Source organism: Ambystoma mexicanum (genome assembly GCF_040938575.1).
Source record: "Ambystoma mexicanum isolate Mex_15411 chromosome 12 unlocalized genomic scaffold, UKY_AmexF1_1 Mex_chr12_unloc.2, whole genome shotgun sequence".
In the NCBI taxonomy this organism is placed as follows: domain Eukaryota; kingdom Metazoa; phylum Chordata; class Amphibia; order Caudata; family Ambystomatidae; genus Ambystoma; species Ambystoma mexicanum.
Genome location: NW_027182323.1, coordinates 11,031,320 through 11,040,064, shown reverse-complemented (window position 1 = coordinate 11,040,064; position 8,745 = coordinate 11,031,320). Strand labels below are relative to the sequence as shown.

The following is an 8,745-nucleotide window of genomic DNA, read 5'->3' as shown; positions in this document are numbered from 1 at the left end:
CTTATTTTCTTACTTTTCTTCCTTCCGTTCCAGCGTTTCCTGCTCAAACTGTCTGATCATGGCGCTTCGTACTTTCCTCAATTCTGCCAACCTGTCTTCCAGCATCTCCTCCTCTTCCTATGAGAGTCGTCCCTCTCCCTTTTTACTTGCCTTGTGTCCTGTCTGTAGGTAGTCCATCTCCACCTTACTTACCTTCCTCACTGCGTCCTCCTCTTCCCCCGTTAGTGTCCCCCGGAGCTTCAGAAGCACCTGTGCTGCTATTCATTCCTCTGGCCCTATGTTTGCGAAGTCTCCCAGGACCCTCTTCCCGCCCCCCGTGCCTGCCTGCGTTTTGTATACATCTGCCGTGCCCGTCGCTGCCATCCCCTTTTGGTAGCTATCTGTTGGTGCGTATGGTGGGGGGCTGTATGCGGGGTTTGAGTACCCCTCAGCGGCCGTTAGTTGCTGGCGGGTGGCTTCTCTCAATTCTGTTAGTGGATACAATTCCCCTTCCTCCTTCTTCACCCTTCTTTACTACCTTAGCCTTTGGCATTTCCTCTGCCCCTTCTTTTTTCATCCTTGCCTCTGATACCGCGAACGATCCTTCTGCCTCCTCCTCACTCTCTTCGGTACTAGGTGAGTTTTTTGGTACCGTACCCCCGCCCCCTCCTGTCATCTTCTCCTCTTTTACCTCCTTCTCTTCCTTTATCCCCTTCTCCTCTTTTACCCCCTGTACAGCGAACATTCCTGGGGCTCCTGGTGCACATCCCTGGAACATCTTCCAGAGATCAAAAACCTCTAAATGGCTTGCTAACTTCTTTCCTTTGTATGTATTGTGTAGGTATGTCAGAAGGGAGTATTGAGTAAATGTGTCGAAGCTGCTGTTGGTCGGCCATGGTACTCTTAGTTTGTTGTCTGTTCCTTGTTTCCACTCAATGCTATATTTTACAATTTTCTCTTTGTGCAGTGACAGTGTTGTGCAGATGTGCTGGAGTGGTGTAGTTAAAGCACTTGCTCTGAGCCCTAACCCCAATCCCGTCTCCGACCTGTAGTACGTTGCCATGTTACAACTTTGCTTTTCTCAATATCACCCTTTTACCTGGCCCCGTAAACTGGGGACTTCCGACTGTCCGCTGAAAAAGGAAGGCAATTTCAATTTCACAATGCTTTTACTGTTCTTCTTCCCAATATTCAGCTATGGCCCCCTTCGGCCGTGGCGCACGAAGCCCCCTGCGGCTGCGTGCCCTGTGTGGCGTGCTTTTGAGCTGTCCCACCTTCCTGTGCCGTCTGTATTTGGCCCACCTTCAACTTAGTTCCTCCTCCCTGTTCCCACTGTCTGCGCAGTCCCCTCCTGGTACAACCCCCTTGTCAAGTGTGGCCGGCGTACTCCGTGCGCGGCCGCCTCTTCCCCTTCCCCCTCCCCGTTCGAGCGCGGTCGGCGTTCTCTGTGCGTGGCCGCCTCTCCCCCTTCGCCTCTACCCTTTCGTACTTCCTGCCCTCGACCACCCCTGGATGAACACAAGATGGTCGTCGTGTCCTATACAAGCCCTATGGGTGACATCACCAACATCTATAAGATATTACCGGCACGTACAATTTCAGAACCAATGAACTTGCGCCATCTTTAACAATTTTATTCCCCGTTAACCCCACAGCTGTCTTCCCACTACGTCTGTAGTGGAGTATGCAATAATCAATTAACTATTACAATCAGACTGTGCACGCTGCGTCGCCTCGCGTGTGAAACGCCCCATCCCTAGAGGAGCTTAACCAGCCAATTATTTTACGCACTCGGGAAACAATCTAGCTACCTCCTGCAGGAAAACATCATCCACCTAACGAGCTAAAAAAACCTCAATTAGTAGGCATTCTCATCTATTCATTGATCTAAAACGTCAAATCATAGGAAAGCCACATTTCCCACATACAGGTGTCCGTGATCTGGACAAATCAGCGCCGTCAAACAGTCACACGTGGGTGCTCGAAGCCCCACCCAATCCACCTTGTGACACTGTAGAGGACGGCCCTCGAGCCTGTCCCGCTACACCTCACACACCTATCGTGGCTTATTAATCAAAATCTTCTTCAGCACACTGTAACAGCTGCCCGCCACCCTCGTTACAACTCCTCCCCCTCCCGCACAACATTACATTGCTGGTTGGGGGTGCCATACTCACATCAAGTCCTCGTAAGCCGGGGCTGCTTGACCGCGGGCACCCCTCCAAAGCAGCTTGCCACCTCCCCTCATCTGGACCACGTCCGGACACTCGCCAACCGCGGGCCGGATACTTCTCAAGTCGGCTCCCGACGGCCAATGTCTGAATTGCGCTGTCCGGTCGTCTCGCAGTTCCGCAATGGTCCTGTAGTCCTCAAAAGGGGGCAACGGCAGAGGGGGCCGCGCTGCCGGGTTGCCCCGTTGCAAGAGGTCTTGTAGTTGTTGCCCTTAGGTTAGGTAGACCTTAAGCAGATCTCAGCAGTGCCTCCAACATGTCGGGGTGATTTCCTGGGGGCCGGCAGAGCCGCCCGCGTTTCTCCAGGGCTGGGGAGACTCCAACTCCTCCCGCGTCCCAAAAGGAGTATGAGGCACACACAAGAGCAAGGTAGATACTGCTGTTTATTATAGTAACAGCAGGGATAACGCTCAGCCCGTATGCATCCGGAGAGGCTCTCAGCATTAGTGGGGCTCACAGGCCCTTTTTACCGTAGTATGATGCGCTACTTGCATCACCTGGGAAAACTGTCCCAAAACCTAATGCCACTTCGGGTTGGCTCCCTGAGTGGTAGGGTCAGTATGGTTACCTATAGGAGAAAGGGTTATTAGATAAAAACGGGTCAGGTGGTACACTCCCTAACAGTTGCTACACCAAATTTGTTACAAGGGGCCACTTGGTGATTGGTTAGCTAAAATGGCGTCAGTGATGAGCCCCTCGTATTCTGATTGGTTCACCCGCGATCCCCCAAGCCTGGGACCATCGCTGTTCCCAGCTCGCGGTGTACCTGGAGCTGGCAACAATGTGCAACTATGTTACAGTGGTGGAGAATGGACAGGTCTGACTAGTTGCTGATGTGCATGTCTTTCCCATCGCTGTAGATGCCCAACTTGTCACTTCGTTGTTGCAGATTGTGTCCCAGACGTGGGACCCCGGCGACTGTCTCATAAGCTTGGCATCTTGTCAGTTTGGCTTGGTCACGTGTGGAGAGACCGTGGCTGGAGCATAATTATGAGCATTTGATTTGTATTTCGGCTCTGAGGAGCGTTTGGCATTGGCAGGTGTAACCTTGGCGCGGGGAGCGTGGCATGTAAATGGCAACATCGCGGCCTTGGCTGTGGGCTCTCGTTGGGGCTCGTTCTGTGTGATCAGCGCTTTGCATTTTCGTCTGAGAGGATTTTCGTCTGAGAGGCTCCTGCCTGGGGACTCTTGCTATGCGGCCTACCTTGGCCTAGTTTCTGGGTGGCGGTACATAATCCATAATATGGGGGTCGTGAGGGGCGACAGAATGTCACAAGCAGCAGTAGATGTATATAAATATAGTGGCGTCTTCATAGGGATAAGTAGTGAGAAAGCATCTGCAAGCATATATAGACGAGCTCTTCAGGCGGCTTGCGTTTCTGCAGTGTTGTAGGAGGCCTATGCGGAAAATAACAACGATGCGTGTCCGTGGGTGTATCAGTCGTCTGCGTCATAGCACTGAGTATGTTCTTCGTGTGGGTTGGTGTGTGAGTGACCAATGTGCATGGTGACACGTGTGTTGGTTTCTGTTGGCTATGTCATCATGGCATCTCTAACGATGATGGCGTTTGTGGTTATCTGGCTAATCGAGTTGGTCCATGAGGCTGATGTTAGCTTCACCAGAGGTTCCCGGATGTGGTTTCATTAGTGGGCAGGCTCCCTGGCTGTGTGGGGCATGGCCACAGTGGATCTTGCCGTCTGGTGAGGAAGTAAATGGGTCGAACTCCTCTTGCGGGGGGGTGCTTGTGTCTTGATGTCCTGGGCCATGGTTTGGATGAGAATGGGGGAGGGTATTTTCCCATTTTCCCACTTCAGTAGAGAGCCTAAACATGAGTTGAGTGTCATCCGCAGAGCACTGAAAGGTGGGGCAGGGAGCGGCAATGCGGTGGGCAAGAAGTGCCAGGTATTGGTTGAACAGCCAGGGAGAACACCACGGGTAGAGATAAAAATAGATGAAAGAAAGGACCCAAGTTGGACCTGGGAGGGGCAATCAGAGAGGAAAGAAATCACCCAAGCCAGGGCCTGATTGGTGATACCCAGGTTATCACAGAGACGCTTGAGCAGGATGGCATGGTTGACCGTGTCAAAGGCAGAAGAGAGATCAAGTAAGATGAGGACACAGGGGTATTGGAATCGATGTTAGAGAGCAGGTCTTCGCGGATGTTCAGGGGAGCGGTTTCCATGCTTCTGGCAGCTCTGAAGCTAGACCTATTGTCATAGAGACAACCAACAGATTCAGTGTGAAGATTAAACTGGGAGATGGCCAGCTTTTCCAGGAGTTTGCCCAGGAAAGGAGTGACATAAAGAGACGATTTGGGTTCAGACACTGCCCATGGTAACATGGGCCTTGACACACTGATAATAATGCTATATGTGTGACAATAGTGATATTGTAACCATATTTTTCTTAGTGTACTGAAGGACAATGCTATGTGATGACACTTTCTGTGATTCATGTGGTGAAAGGCTGCATGCCACCACTTCCTGTGATGTCACTTGGGACAGGGTCAAAGGGTCATGTGATGTCACTACCCCTGGCATTTTGGTGCAGCCCTGCCCCAGCAGAACACTGAGGTGACATCGAGAAGCGATGGTCAGCCCCAGGATATAAAACTTGCACCAGGCAGAAAGATTCCGATGGGCGTGCAAGCTTCCACTAAAAAAAGACTATTTTAAGACATGCCAAAAAATGGGGTTAAAAACATAAATACCTTCTTGACAAAAAAAGGTGTGAATTTTTAAATATAGAGAAGGCGGGAGATATCTTCAGTATTTATATTAACGTTTGCAGGCCGTATACCACAGAAGAGGGAAACTTGCAGCCATCCAGGTGGCCTCCAACTCCCATCAGCCCTTCCAAGCATAGTCAATGGGTAAGAGACCATGGCAGTCGTTAGTCAAAATACAACAGGCCACTAGTTGCCCACCACTGGTACATGTACACACATCTGGAATAGATATTATGATAAATATGTGTACACATTCAACCGCCATGCAACTGTGTTTTCGAAATAGTAGTCTTGCTGCTCAGAGAGAACATGAGGAGTTCGAAAATAGGGAAATGGCAGGTTTGTAGCAAAAACGATGAAACGGCTTCCCTCCTCAAACAAAGGGTATTGAAAACGGTGTGCACGTTCGCCAAAAAGACAAAGTGGCACGTGTCCTCTGGTACAGACAGATGGTTTATAGTCATAATGTCGAAAAAAAAATGTCGACAGACAAAAATGTCGAAAAAAAATGTCGAAAATAATAATGTCGACATCCTATACTTATAATGTAAAAAGTCATTTTTTCGAAAAAAAAATGTCGACATTTTTTTTTTTGACATTATGACTATAAACCCTTAAAACTATCAACACCTCACCCAACACCCCCCTGCCACCCCCCCACACCCCCCAACCACCCTTTCACCCCTCATACTCAACACATACCAATTATTTATTTATTTATTCAATAATTAAATAAATAAAAATTGTATTTACTATGGGGGGGTCCCCCCCCAACCCCCCCTCACCCAACACCCCCCTGCCGCCCCCCACACCCCCCCAACCACCCTTTCACCCCTCATACTCAATACATACCAATTATTTATTTATTTATTTATTTATTTATTCAATAATTAAATAAATAAAAATTGTATTTACTATGGGGGGGTCCCCCCCAACCCCCCCTCACCCAACACCCCCCTGCCGCCCCCCCACACCCCCCCAACCACCCCTCATACTCAACACATCATATATATATTTATTTATTTATTTATGCATACACTAAATTAATGTCGAAAAAATATCGAATAATGTCAACATTTTTGTTTGTCGACATTATTGTTTTTCGACATTATGACTGCACACCCAGACAGATATCTCCATTTGCACGGCAATAATTCCCTGTCATATTATTACATGATGATGTCACGTTAATGATCGCAAAATAATAGGTCCCACCGAGATTTGAACTCGGATCGCTGGATTCAGAGTCCCGAGTGCTAACCATTACACCATGGAACCACGTAAATATCGTTGGACAAATGAGTAATTTTACCTGTGACAATGCCAATTCCATGTATTTTGTACGATGTATTTTATCAGAAGAACAAACTCAGTCCAATGACATAAGTACATTTGGAAGAGCAAGAATTACTTCATTGCGTGATCACAGCTGTGTTATTTTCAAAGAGATAATTGGAGATCATATGTGCGAATATCTCACGTACACAATTACTTAATGTTCCACACTAAGGTCTGCAAAATAACCAGGAAGAGAACGGTGTTACTCCCTTGTGGCTCTCTTAACGTTAGGGTACCGTTCCGGCCCGTTCCGGCGCGTTCCGGGTTTTACACACACCCTATTTTCTATATAACGGATTGCAGACTAGTAGTTTGTTTGGCCTGAAGAAGGGGAAGCACGTTGATTTCAAGCCCTCACCTGACAATATAGTGTAATTACGGATCATGAAACAAGACTGGCAAATATGGACGGCTCATATCGCATATAATTCGCGAAAAATGTGTGCATGGGTGCCTACTTTTGATTTTCGCTAGGGGGGTGGGAGAATCACACACCAAGAGAAGCGAGGGATTCATATTCATCCAAGGTCGAAAAAAAACATTTTACAGCACATTAGCTGCAGGATTTTGAAAAAAGCCAGGCAGGTCTAAACATCTAAAGTCTCAGCAACAGTCACCTAACCTGCTGAGCTTCCTTTCCTTTGCAGCATTTTACTTTCTGCAGTTGCAAACCGATTTGGCCTGTCCCTTCCCGGCGTCCCGCCCCCAAATTAAGGCTGGGGTGGTCCATTGATGTGCGAGCCCTCCCACTCTGAAGTGAGCTGCACTTGCTAATTTTGCAAGATGCATGCGAACACTTCACCAAGCCTGAGCACAGCAGAAGGAAAGCCAGGAGCCCAGCATAGCCCAGTGAATTAGAAGAACATTGCAGTGGATCCATATTATTGTTTTGGTTTCCTTTCTTGTTTTGTTGCTTAATCTTTATGGGGGTGGGGAGGGGAATGACACCCCTGCCCACGTTGTTCCTGCAGGCCATGATGCTGTAGCACCCTCGAGCCAGTAAGGTGACAAGGGTCCGCATGGTCATGGTTATGGCCCGCCCTGCCCTACATTAAGACTGGGTGTAACCCCGGCAACTCTCTATGGTGCTGATGAGCCATAGCACCCCTGGGGCCTGCTGGATGAAAATAGCAGGCCCCCACATAACAGGAAGTTAATCCAACACCTTTACAATGAGAAGAAAATCAACTCTAACTTAAACTGCAACATCATTGAATACATATATAAAGAAAGGGGAAGGAAACCGAGAAGAGACTGTTAGATAGCAGCAGGTATGGAAAGATGAGCCGGAAAAACGGCAAAGGGGAAGCCATAGACAAAAGTGGAGGACAGAGAAAGAGAGTGCACATTATTTAGCAAATCACAACATGGGAGACAAAGAATAAATACAGAGGGCTGCGATGTACTCCTGGCTCCAATATTGGTCTAGCTCAGATAATTTCCCATTACCTTGGTATACCTGTATGCTCAACATCACTGCTAAAAAAGAGTTTGGCAATCTAAAAGTATACATAAAACATGGTGATAGACCAACCTCCTTTCTGAGTATGCTATATGAAAACTTACAGCATTCTATGACGTAGGACCGCGTGGCCTAATGGATAAGGCGTCTGACTTCGAATCAGAAGATTGAGGGTTCGAGTCCCTTCGTGGTCGATTCTTTTGTGAATTCTTCTATTGTTTCAAGAAAAAGGTGTTCAGACTCGGTTTATACTGGGAATCATACTCTGAGTACCTGAATTGAACGTTCTTTTTAAAAGTAAAGCAAAATTCTGAAAACCGAGATAGGGCACAATACATTCTTTGAGCACGAACCAGGAAGACAATCGGTATGCAAGGGGCGGGGTACATGGGAGGGCGCGGATATGGACAGGACACAGGGCATCCCAGGTGCCACAAATGCGTGTGTGTGTGTTCGCACGGAGACAGCAAACAGTGATAACAAGGTGTCACACAGTGGATGTACGCGGTCACACGCAACGTACACTGGTGCAAGCGTGGGCACGCACCAATGATACGTATTCATAGAGGCTAAATCAGCCTTGCTGGAATGGAACTTTGAGGGTGTGAGCCCAGGGTCTGCAAAAATCATTCTCAGCTGGGGGTGGTCAGAGAGACATACAAACAAAGGATCGGTTAATCCAAAAATAAGCCCCAGTGGCCTAATGGATAAGGCACTGGCCTCCTAAGCCAGGGATTGTGGGTTCGAGTCCCATCTGGGGTGAAACAGTTCGTTTTCGTTGAATTGTGTTTTGTAAGGTATTTATTAAGGTACTTTTTTATTTTGACGCAAGACATAAAACCATTTACAACATAAGTTACAAAAACGGACTGTACCAACAGAATTGTTTTTATCAACTAGTCCCCTCAATCTCGACCAAGAGCTAACTTTTCAAGTCTTTGCTTTAAAGGTACTTTCCCAAAGATTAAGTACAATTCATAACCGATGCGTAGGGTAGAACATTAAA

General features: G+C 47.8%; 3 non-coding genes across 3 annotated transcripts; 2 read left to right on the top strand and 1 right to left on the bottom strand.

Moving 5' to 3' along the window:
• Positions 1-6,145: 6,145 nt before the first annotated feature.
• Positions 6,146-6,217, bottom strand: TRNAQ-CUG (transfer RNA glutamine (anticodon CUG)). Its single transcript has one exon. It is a non-coding gene; the product is annotated as a tRNA-Gln (tRNA).
• A 1,643-nt stretch (positions 6,218-7,860) lies between these two features.
• Positions 7,861-7,933, top strand: TRNAR-UCG (transfer RNA arginine (anticodon UCG)). Its single transcript has one exon. It is a non-coding gene; the product is annotated as a tRNA-Arg (tRNA).
• Positions 7,934-8,428: 495 nt separating this feature from the next.
• On the top strand, positions 8,429-8,501 carry TRNAR-CCU (transfer RNA arginine (anticodon CCU)). Its single transcript has one exon. It is a non-coding gene; the product is annotated as a tRNA-Arg (tRNA).
• The last annotated feature ends 244 nt before the right edge of the window (positions 8,502-8,745 follow it).